Here is a 13,181-nt window from a genome sequence, read left to right as displayed (position 1 = left end):
CCTTGAAATAAAAACGTTGTTATTACAAGATCTTCTCTTTAGGAATACACTTCGCTCTTCAGCAGCCACCAACTTCCCCTCAATAATGCAATTTAGAAGCTGACTATACAGCCTATCAATATAGGTTGTAACACTGACTGCACGACAGTTCGCACATTCCTTCTTCCTTTCTTATAAACTGGACTTAAATATGACAAATTCCATTCCTTGGGTATTTCTTCTTCCTCTAACACGCATGCTTCAAACAACTTACTAAAGCATTCTCATAATTCACTTGGCCCATACTTCACGAATTGTATTGATGTGTTTCCTGGTCCTGGAGATTTTCGATTTGACATTCCTTTCATAGATTTTTTCAGTTCTCCTGTAGCTATTAGATCTACATTTACACAGGTAACTCATTCTCTAAAGTCAGTTCTATGTCCTTATACGTGGCTCTGTACTCCGTAAGCAGTGTCTTGAAACGATTTTCCCATCCTCTGATGCGAATAACTTATCTTTATTTCACATTTCTTCCTAACTTTTTCACTGTTTTTGAGGGTACTGCTACCTTTGTGACGCCTGCCCAAACATTTACCTAACAGGTATCTATGAACAAAAAATGCGAGTGAGGTGTAAGTTAGCATACTAAAAACGTTTTATGGAGCAGTTCAGCACTTGAATACAGTGTTTACTGACATCTCTAGCCAACATAGCAGTATCAGACGTCTTAGTATATTCAAGAGCTTCACAGAACAACAAAAACTTCGTTTAAGGGAAAGTACATGTTTGTAAATAAGGAAACTTGCAGTCTTTCATATCTGACTGAATTTGTCACACTTTAACTACAATGGGAGGAGCAAATCTTTAGCTTTGTTGGCTGTGGCGAGGCTAGCGCTCAGTGAAAGAATGAGGTTTTATGTCAATTTACTCCTTGTGCTAACTATCCCCTGTGTCCTCAACCGAGAAAATATGATCCCCACCGTCTCCTCCACAGTCCAAGCCGAATGACAACAAGGTAGAAGGGATCCGCTTAAATTTTCCTTCAATTTCTTTCCCTAGATTGCAACGAAAAGGATAACACTGAATGTCACAGAAAGATGAAGCGGGAAACTATAACTACAACGTATCCTTGTATGAATACAGAAGTGGCTTTAATGGGGCGCAAGGTTCTTATGACATACAAAGGAAAGTTGTACCATCGTCAAGCCTGAGACATGAGAAACAGACGCGGCTAGACACCCGCTGGTTTGGCAGGTGACGGGTGTCGCATATGAGCCTTAACACAGTCGAGCATAACTCGCGGAGATGTAACGAGTGGAGGTGTCTGCTAGCCTAGCAGACAATACCGCAACCTTCGCAACTGGCTGAATAAGAGCTCAAGAAGTAAGCCGGTTAACAGAAGAGCAGCTGGTAGTCTTGCAGAGTTACTGTGAATCGGTTTCTCTCAGGCACCTGGTCGTTGCTGGCCTCTTGTGGTGTAAGGTTTCGGGCAGGAAAATCATTTCACAGTGACAAAATATGTAAAATTTAAACCAATAAAGTTACAAAACAGGCAATGACTCGAAATGAAAGAAAAAAAAAATTTGGGACAGATATGGTCCGCGAAATAGATTTTTCGCTACAATATAACGTGTTTCGAATTTATATGTAATTTAGTTATCAGTCTCATTAATATAATGGCTACGCAGAGTAGTACAACGGTTACGGATTAGACGGTTAACAAGTTTATATTTGGTGATCGTGATACATACTCTTCTCTCGGAGTCAGGTTGCTATTTACTGTATGTCTGTAATGCCACTTGTCCTTGTATTGCCTTTCAACGACGTCTGTATATGATCCTTAGACGTTTTTATTGTCGCTAGCCGCCGTATATCCGATGGCCAGCTACGTAACCGCTTTGTGCTGTTTTTTCCTTTTCTTTTCGTCGCTGCCGTAGCTCTCACATTCCCTTGGCGCTGGACTTTTTGGAATTTGTCGTTTCCTTGGACGCAAGCATTACTGTGATTTGCGTTTTCCATAATTCCGAGCATATTTCCGAGTCATGTGTGATATCTGTCATTTCTAATTTTCAATTTAATACCTATTTCCAATTATACCACGGCGAATATTTTATGTTCTCAGTTTGGCTTCTAGCAGTGCTCCGTAAGTTCTTCACAAAGACACTCGAAACAATGTCCTAGCTAAACGCGTTTCCACGCTACACTAATCTATAACTTTACAGAAAGCTAATTTGAGACAAACACGCACATACACCTACACTTCTGCGATGACAAAGAAAAAAAAGAAAGAAAGAAACTTCGCGACAAACACTGTGAAGTGTGGGTTGAGTATTTAGCTGCAGAGAGTTCTTTTGTGGGAATCACCTTCTGAGCCTATGCAGTAATATACCGAGTGACGTATTCGGATTTAAGTTATGATATGTTCAATATGACTGCCATCACTGGCATTGATGTGGCGCAGACGAATATAGAAATTTTACATGACTTACTGAAGTGTTGGAACATCGATGCTGTCGATTACCTCGTGAATGCTCAGCTCAACAATGGTTTTGGGGTTATTGCTGTATACCCCACGAAAAGGAGCCGCATGCGTTCAGAACCGGAGAGAATGGCTGCCAATCGAGGCCCATGCTAGTAGCCTACGGGTACCCGAGAGTCAGAATGCGGTCCCCAAAGTGCTCCTCAGGGACATCAAACATTCTCCTGCTTCGATGGGGTTGAGCTCCGTCTTGCATGAACTACATCTTGTCGAAATCAGGGATAATGGGGATTAAATCATCTTCCAAAATCTGTCACCGTGCCATCAAGGAATACCGCACTGATTATTCCGTGACCGGACAATGTACACCACACGCTCATCTGTTGGGGGCGAAGAAACTTCAAGATCGCGAAATGCGGTTTTTCAGTCCTCAAAACGCGTCAGTTTTGCTTATCGACCTACCCATCCAAATGATAGTGGGCTTCGTTGCTAAACCAAATCATATACACATCGAAGTCCTGTTCATCAGTTCTGTGGTCAAAAATGTTAGGGAAACATAGACGCTGTACGATGGCCCTGGGGATTAATATCTGATGCGTTTGAATTTTGTATGGGAAGAGATGCAGATATCAACAATTAGTCGTAGTGCATCCCGGCTCATTCCCAGCTATTGTGTAGCTCGTCTGATCGATTTGTTTGGGCTGGTTTGAGAGACAGCGAGTGTCTACTCGATGTTTTCTGGCTTTTTCACCTTTTTGGACAACCGACGTTGCCAGTACTGTCATCACAAACATTACCCGTTCTCTCAAACTTGCAAATAAAATTCTGGTTCTTAGTACACTTGGACCGGTTGTCTTCAGCTTGAACTCGGTTACAAACTTCCTTTGAGCCGCAGCTGAGCTGTTACTGCTCGCGTAGCAGGCCTTCACAAGCGCTATACTCTCAGGCATTTTCACGTGCAAATGGCCGACAACAAGGCGCGTGCGTATGCGCATACTAATTCCCATCGTACCCCGCGACCAACCATGCAGTTTGAACGACGATACTCAAACCGATCAGAAGCTATGACGATTTTATTTCATACAGTTCTATAATTGTCATCCTGTAGATTGTCTCCAGTCACTTATGGACCTAGTTCTACTTCCTTTCTTGCTGCTACAAGATATCTCCAACAGTTGTTTTGAAAAATTAAGACTTTTTATGATGGCATGAAAATCTTTTTTCTCTAGTTTCTGTGTGGACGGTTTCCTATGCCGGGCAGCTACAAAACTTCCGACCTGAATCAACTACTTGTTTTTTGCTTTTTTTCGGGCGGGGTTGGGGGGGGGGGCGGGTGTTCCACTGAGGAAAGGGTGTTGCAACAGCCACATGGTTATGGAATAAATTTCAGAGCAAGACAGAGAAATCTCATTGCATTCCCATCACACTTGTGAAGAAGTTACAAAAACATCTGGGGTATAATGGCTCCAATAAACTTCATTGTCGTTAGCAGCTGAAGCTTCTATAAGGCTACTAAGCGTAGATTCCTGTCAACAATAGAACCTATTTTTCACCCATTGGTGTTACAGGACCCAGCACTCGTAAGTTGCAAGCTGTCGTACAGTGCTTTGGCAGTTGATTCTTACTTGGCCTGAAATGCTTCCATTCAGCCTGACTGATAAATGAAATGCTATTCAAATGAATTTCCTTCTGTAAATGGTATTTCTATTGGCAGAAAGATCATTACTTGCCATGAACGGGTTAAACTGTAAATTCATGGTTTCTTTTATGTTTCACATATGAGATATGGTGCTTCTGGTACCGTCAAATGTGTTCTTCATAATAACAAAGCTGTAGTATCATTTATTGCAAATAAATCCCGTGTAGCTGTGGTTGGATAACAAACTGCGCCACAATTGGAAGCATATGTTGGTACGTTTCTTTCTTGCCTCGTCCATAAGGTGACTAGTTCCTTCCACTTTACAGATAACAGTGATATTCACCTGTAGATGGATTCCACAATAGTTCTGTAACGGCTGCAATGTAATCCAACTCGTTGTAAAATCTTGGTTGCTAATAGAGTCTCTGAAACTCAAGAATTCAGTTCCCAACTACAGACATTACAAATCACATCTTATTCAGAGGTGGTGTGACCCTTCATGACTGTCCACCTACGACTTGGACTGCAGCGCATGTACTTCACCTGCTGCAGAACCTGCGCCAGAAAAAAGGTGTGTAAAGGTATCATTGGTGTCAGTCCTTGAATATGATAATGAACTGTTCTGCAAGTGTGCATCATTCAATAAAAAGTACCGAGTTTTAGCCTATGAACTGAAGTTTGTAATACCACTAGGTTGCAACAACCGAATGGATAATTGATCCAATCACCATAATAATGACAAAATGCCATCAGGAGGAGCTTTGGTGCCATTCAACATAGCGAAAATGACAAGGAGATTGCTTTGCCAAAAGTTAATTCCCGTATTCCACGCAACAACAGACTGAGTGATTTTCACCCGTTTGTTGATACAGAGCGTTTTTTTTTTTTTTTTTTTTTTTTTTTTTTTTTTTTTTTTTGCGAGTGAGAGAAAAGTTACAGAATGTTGACGACATGTGACATGAGCGATATCCAAGTATCACACCACCTAAGTATCATTCGAAAAATGTTGTCTTCATGTATAACTGTGAAAACCTGTTGAAGACTGGGTCACAAGTTTTCCTGTCTATTTCTGATTTCCAACAGGTGTAACACAATTAAAGGATTTATTGGAAAACATCTAAAATGCTTTAACTTGAAGTGAAAGACTGCAGTTCAATTTATAGCCCAACCTCTAGTACTAAGAGTGATCCTGTCTTGTCCTTCCCAGCCCTGTGAGGAGGACTATGCAATCCTATTTCTGTAAAGCGTGGTGGAAGATGGAGTAAGGCTTCTACTAAAACTGCTTTTGTCCAGACGTTTGCATAATTACCGAAGCCAACTACCGAGAGTTTGTTAATAACTCAATACCTGTATGCAAATGCAGCATTTCTAGGCAAATTCTACTGATGATCTCTCTTGGTTCGTCAAGAGTCATAGCGTCGTTTTGTGGTAACCTTTCGAAGAGTTTCATAGTAATTATCTTCGACCACAGTGTCCAGTTAAAGCCCAGATTCGTCTAGGGCCAATTACTTCAATCACTTGCTCCAGATGAGACGTCGCAGATCGTGGCCGGTGGAGGGCGGTGGTGGTGGTGGGGGGGGGGGGAGGCGGGTGGAGGATGTTCAGACATCGAGTCCTGGTCCTGCCTGTCTCTTCTGCCCCTACCCACTCCCTCCGTCACTTTCACATCAGAACGTTCCTGATGTATTTTATCTTATGCCACTAGGCCTCCTGAAAATGCACGAAGAGGGAGTTGCAGTATATCCAGTAGTGAACGCTATAAATTCACCAGACTATGGCACAGCCAAACACCTTACACAGCTACTACTACTCGTACCTCTAGTGAGTCACTGTCCACACCACAAAAGAATTCGACAGAGTTTGTGAAAGAGCTTCAAGAGATCCAACTGGACAAGGCTAATCTTCCACTCAACTTAAAAGTCACATCTGTCTTCACATGGGTACCACTAGAACACAGTATTACCAGAGAGTCATTTCAACTACATACGTAGTCAAAAATTTCTGCCACAGCGCTATCCCTGGGGTAGTCCAAAAATTTTCATTTACTACTGCTGATCTTTTCTGTCAGCAAACCAACCCATCCAACCTCTTATAAAAATAAATGTAACCAAATGTAATGAACAAAACTATAAAAAGTCAGAAAAATATAAATTTTAACTTAACTTATTTTCACATTATTTTATATTATGTACGTAAAACTGATTGGAAACCAGTTAAATATAAAATTTTTAACTGAGTTACAAAATTTTCCACATGAAAAACTTTAAATTTTGAGATTAAATGGATAAAACATGTTTTTTATATATTTTAAATATTTATTAATTTTTTTATTTTACAGTATTTTAGGAATCTAATATTTCCTTAAATTTATGAATTAGCTCTCCCAAATCTAATATTGAAATATCCACAAGTTTTTCATTTTTAAAAATCTAAAACATTTTCTATATTATCAATTAGCTCCCAAATGTAGCATTGAAATATTCAAAACTCGTTTCTCCATTTTTAAAAACCAAATAAATTTTTTATCTTATAAAGCAGAACAAATAAAATATTAATAATGTGTGGGACAAATTTAAATTTGATATAGAGATGTTTGTTGAAATAAATAGTAAACCAAGAAAGAAACATGTTGAATGTAATTTTTGCAAACATTACTTTAAACCATCTTTAATGAAAGAACTTTTGAGGTGCAAAATACATAATGAATGTATTGAGGTTTTAATAGAGTGATGAGGAGGAGAATTACATGCATGGAAATATTTTTTATTTGTAATGAAACAGATACAAGTATCTGGGAAGAAATTTAAAAAAAGACAACTTGTCTCTTTCATCTGACTGTAAAAGAATACTGCATTATTATGAGGAAAGAAATATAGAAACTTTGAGAGAAATTAAGAAATGGAATAGTCTCTTATCTATGATAGCAAGAAATATACTAAATCATTATTATTATAAAAAGAGAGCTGTAGTGAAGAATTACGAATTATGTAATTTACCAAAAATATTAAAAGGATAAACTTGTTCTTATATATTATTTTCACAAGTTTTTCATTCATTAATTAAAGAACATCGTTATTTTATCTTTCAGAGTATGTTTTTAAAAGTTCCTTGCTCAACAACTGAATAATCTGAACATTATTTTATCTATAATGCAAGTGATATAGTGGTGAACTAAGATAAGGTTTTAAAAGATCAGATTATATTTCTCACTTAATAACCAAAACGTAAATATAAATATTTAAAGAATCATCCGATAATATTTTGTGCTCAACATCATTAGTTAAATTCTTTTTTCATAAAAAGATTATATAAGTTAAAGTATCATTAGCAATATTATTATTAAAAGTAGCATATAATTTCATAGCAGCTTTTTGTGTTGCTACAATATTTTTTCTTGAGTCATATTTATAATGTAAATAGGTAGTTGGTAATGAAGTTATATGAGTTTATAATATCTCCTTTTAATTGTGCTACTTGTTTAAAATCACGAAAAGAATCACAAGTTTAAAAAAAGTTACTTGCTGATTGTAAATTGATGGTCAGCCTAGGGGATGTTTCTAGAATGAGATTTTCACTCTGCAGCGGAGTGTGCACTGATATGAAACTTCCTGTCAGATTAAAACTGTGTGCCCGGCCGAGACTCGAACTCGGGACCTTTGCCTTTCGCGAGCAAGTACTCTACCATCTGAGCTACCCAACCACGACTCACGCCCCGTCCTCACAGGTTTACTTCTGCCAGTACCTCGTCTCCTACCTTCCAAACTTTACAGAAGCTCTCCTGCGAACTTTGCAGAAGTAGAACTCCTGAAAGACAGGATATTGCGGAGACATGGCTTAGCCACAGCCTAGGCGATGTTTCCAGAATGAGATTTTCACTCTGCAGCGAAGTGTGCGCTGATATGAAACTTCCTGACTGATTAAAACTGTGTGCCAGACCAAAACTCGAACTCGGGACCTTTGCCTTTCGCGGGCAAGTGCTCTACCATTTGAGCTACCCAACCACGACTCACGCCCCGTCCTCACAGCTTTACTTCTGCCAGTACCTCGTCTCCTACCTTCCAAACTTTATAGAAGCTCTCCTGCGAACCTTGCAGAAGTAGCACTCCTGAAAGAAAGGATATTGCGCAGACATGGCTTAGCCACAGCCTAGGGGGTTTTCCAGAATGAGATTTTCACTCTGCAGCGGAGTGTGGGCTGATATGAAACTTACTGGCAGATTAAAACTGTGTGCCGGACCGAGAGTCGAACTCGGGACCTTTGCCTTTCGCGGGCAAGGGCTCTACAATCTGAGCTCCCCAAGCGCGACTTACGCCCCGTCCGCACAGCTGTACTTCTGCCAGTACCTCGTCTCCTACCTTCCAAACGTCATATCAGCGCACATACCGCTGCAAAGTGAAAATCTCATTCTGGAAACATCCCCTATGCTGTGGCTAAGCCATGTCTCCTAAATATTTCCAGAATGAGATTTTCACTCTGCAGCGGAGTGTGCGCTGAAATGAAACTTCCCGGCAGATTAAAACTGTGTGCCCGACCGAGACCCGAACTCGGGACCTTTGCCTTTCGCGGGCAAGTGCTCTACCACTTTGCCCGCGAAAGGCAAAGGTCCCGAGTTCGAGTCTCGGTCGGGCACAAAGTTTTAATCTTCCAGGAAGTTTCTCCGAAATATCCTTTCTTTCAGGAGTGCTAGTTCTGCAAGGTTCGCAGGAGAGCTTCTGTAAAGGTTGGAAGGTAGGAGACGAGGTACTGGCAGAAGTAAAGCTGTGAGGACGGGGCGTGAGTCGTGTTTGGGTATCTCAGATGGTAAAGCACTTGCCTGCGAAAGGCAAAGGTCCCGAGTTCGATTCTGTTTTATAAGTTGTTTTAAATTAAAAATAAATACAGGAAGACACTTATTGTTGAAGAAGAGTTGAGAGTTAAGTTGAGCTCAGTGAAGCTAGACTTTGAAGCTCTGATTAAAACTAAATGGCAATATGCTTCCAGTTGAAACTTGTAAATGCTCGTTTATCAGAATTTAAATTTGAAAACTAATTACTGATTCTGATACATGATTTACGGCATAGTTTGATTTCTTTCTGAATTTTTTTGTTCTTTGGTCTCTAATTTGCTACACTCAATATTCAGTTTATTACTCTCTTGCAAAACTGGTTTATGTTAGTTGCTATGTAAAAGATTAATAACTATTTTAAATGTTATTCCTCCATTACTCACTGAATATTTATATCAGACATGGTTCATTTTAATTTCTTTTTATTTCTTACAAGTAAGTACCACATCTGAACATGAACAATGGCATAAAAAAGTGCTTCCACAAAACCTTCCAGGCTGTGTGCCGCAAATTGCTACGATAAATAACAGTTGATCAACAAGAAGCAAAAACTGTATGTGTTGTCTGCACTAAGCAAAATGACGAAAATTATCCCCCCTCCCCCGTATCATTCGATAACCATGTGGCAGTCGTCTCTCAACAATCTGAAGCCACCCCCACCCGCACCGACCTCAGGGATAGTTAAAATTTTAACAAGGTATAGTGGTACACCAAAATTTCTAGAAGTGTCAGGTGGTGTGCAGTGACAAGAATCTGGGAACCTCATTTACACAACTCGTAGCACGGTTCCTGTGAACAGTGAAAAATTAATCACATGATCTTCCAAAACTAGATATGCTGCGATGCCTAGTGGAGTGTTTGCTGAATATTTGAATTCAATTTTTACCTCTACTGGTCCAGTTTTAACCATCTCATTCTGTTTTGAGCAACTTATAATAATGAGTGGTGACGCAACTCCTTAAATTTCCGTGGGGTAAATAGACATCCTTCTTCTTAGACGACTTCATAGTATGGGGGGCAAAACCTCACGACCATATAGAATGGAAGACTGTAGGCGTTCTGATTCAACTACAGCTGTAAGATGTCGTATTGATCATTAAACCGAATTCACGTAGACTTTGACATCAATTAATAACTGTTGTCGAATAAACTCTAATCGTTTCTTAGATTCGCGTTCCAAATGGTAGAACTGCTACTATAACGAATCTTGCTGTTTCTAAGTGAACAGAGATTTTAATTGCCCATGTCTGATTGGATGTAGTCTGTTGAATATTTCTACATTTACATATATACCCCGCAAGCCACCGTATGGTGCATGACGGAGGGTATTCTGTACCACTATTAGTCATTTGTTTCCTGTTCCACGAATATTTGAACAATATGCATGGGAAGATACAGTTCACGCTCGAAGTAGAAAAGAATGGTGCAATCCCATTTCTAGACGTCGAAGTATACAGGAGAACGGAGAGCACACTAGGGCACAGAGTATATCACAAACCTACACATACAGGCAGGTATCTGCACGCCCAATCCTACCACCACCCAGCGCAGAAGAACTCTGTCATCCGTTCTTTGGAAATCCGTGCGCAGCGCCTAAGTTATGCTCAAAACATCACACCTGAGCTGAAAAGGCTACGTACAACGTTTATAGCCAATGGCTACAGCCATAAGTCGATAAACACAGCCTTGTCGACAAACACAAACAAGAAAGATGAGCAAAAAATAGACAAACTGCAGCCAACAGTGCGCTTACCTTATGTAAAAAATGTTACTGACCGAATGGGCAAACACCTTCGCCGCGTTGGGGTGCAGCCTGTCTTCTATAGTGGTCGTAGGATCCAGGACGTGCTAGGCTCCACTAAGGACAAGGTGGATGCATTACACACTGCAGGCGTTTACAAGGTGGAATGCGAATGTGGAGAGGCATACATCGGCGAGTCTGGTAGGCCAATAGCAAAGCGCATTCGGGAACACGAGCGCTATATTTGTCTAGGGCAACACAACAAATCCGCAGTGGCTGAACATCAGCAAGACAGCGGAAAAGAAATAAAATTCAGCGAAGCCTGTGCGTTGGCCAAACAGCCAATTATGACGAAACGCAAAATCAGAGAGGTCATCGAAATACTTAAACACCCTAATAACATGAACAGGGAGGATGGACTCAGGCTTGTCCCATCTTGGCTGCCAGCAATCAGAGCCCACCAGACCGCACTGTCAACACGAGGCACGAGCACTACCGGCGAATAACTGCGGCCGGGAGCCCGACGTCCAGCAGTTGGTAAACAGCAGCCAACTTCTTCTTCGACGGTGACCGCCGATCATGGTACATAACACAAGAGCCAATAGACAACAGAGGTCACGTTCTCCCTCCACCGCAATAACTTATTAAAATAAAGTTCCCTCTCCTTCTTCCTTAAGTGACCAATGAAACTAACTACCTTTTTAAAATTATGACGTAATGGCATGCGCAGTGAACAGTAACAACAAAATATAAAGGACACTGCATAGCTAGAGCGCACCATTAGACCCAGAAGAAGGCTGCTGCAACCGTGGCCGAAACGCTGGTTTTTCTCCAGCAGCAGTAGTTTTTTACATTATGACGCGGTACCATACCCATAAAACCTTTATGTTGACTGACTCTGACCGCGGAAGGCTAGGCAATTATGTTGGGTGGATTGGTTAAAGCATCCTGCAGCTAAGCATTGCTGAGACATACTGCTTGATCAATGTCTAAACCTGTCATCATATTCTATAGGAACTGTTATATCGAGTGACATCGCTTTGAGGTTTCAAGCCCAAAAAATTAGGGAAATATGTGGTGTGTCTGCTGTGAAGTGCTGCACGGATGATCGTGTGTGCTGGTTTTATACCTCATGCTCATCCTGCCTTTGGTGTGCAGGAACTATGATCTCCTCACCATGAAAGTCGAGAATATTGATATCTTGGTCCACAGTATGCAGCTACAGATGGTCTAATGTCTGGATGGTCTCTGGAATGTATATAGCATTGGTAATAGCTTCAACAATCTTACATCATGGTACAACTGTAGGGGAGAATCTGTAGATTGTGAAACTCAGCCTACCGTTTTGATATGAGTTCATTAAGATGTTATAGTCGATGCAGTCTGACAAGCAGTACATCTACTGGTTAATCTGTCTCATACAGTTTATCGTAATTCTTTTCCAAAACTTGACTCCTTAAGAAACGTAGTAGTGGTCCTGTTGAGACTTTCCAGCTTAAGTCTGTTGCTTACACTGTTTTTCTTATTTCCGATTTAAGTGTACTGACATTTGCATGTAACTCATTCCCCTTTTCACACCATTTTAAAATCTTGTTTTAAACCATCAATATCGTATCTGCCAGGTTGTATTTACACCAGCATCTCCACCTTCTAGACGTAGTTTATTGTTTGCCTTGCTGACACTGGAAATGTTGTTGTATGTCTTTAATTCAAATGGTTCAAATGGCTCTGAGCACTATGGGACTTAACTTCTGAGGTCATCAGTCCCCTAGAACTTACAACTACTTAAACCTAATTAACGTAAGGACATCACACACATCCATGCCCGAGGCAGGATTCGAACCTGCGACCGTAGCGGTCGCGCGGTACCAGACTGTAGCGCATAGAACCACTCGGCCACTCCGGCCGGTCTTTAATTCAATTAGTGCAATACCTCAACGTCCTCTGATTAAATCTATTGGCGGAATGTAATTCGTGCATAAGACTGTCGATTAGTCTTATGATTCCGAGTGTTTGACATCACATCTAAACCTCAACTGATGAATTAATCTGTAATGCTGGTCCTTATATCTTCTTTGTAAATGTAATGAGGATCATGAGACATGGATGGCTCCCTAGCAGGTATTGAAGTTTTGGTAGCATGGTAAACTGTAAAACACACAGTTGTTGGCAAAGTTTCAGTGTAATTCTTCACGTGGCAGTAAGTCATCGAACGACTCAAAATAACAGACACTATTCGTACTTCTTTTTAGCATAAATCACCCAGTGAGCTCCAGGATTTTCTGCAAGATCTGAATTTACAACCCTACATATATTAGATAGCCAACGGCCTTGCCGCAGTGGTAACACTGGTTCCCCTCAGATCACTAAAGTTAAGCGCTGTCGGGCTGGGTGACCATCCGGTCTGCAGAGGGCTGTTGGCAGGCGGGTTGCAGTTACTCTGTGACGGTGTGCGGACATTTGCCACGATTTTACCTGCTCCGAAGGGTTGGGTCCCTAGTCTTCCCCTCCTCCT

Source organism: Schistocerca nitens, chromosome 3, assembly GCF_023898315.1.
Source record: "Schistocerca nitens isolate TAMUIC-IGC-003100 chromosome 3, iqSchNite1.1, whole genome shotgun sequence".
Taxonomy (NCBI): domain Eukaryota; kingdom Metazoa; phylum Arthropoda; class Insecta; order Orthoptera; family Acrididae; genus Schistocerca; species Schistocerca nitens.
Note: the sequence above shows the minus strand (reverse complement) of the source record.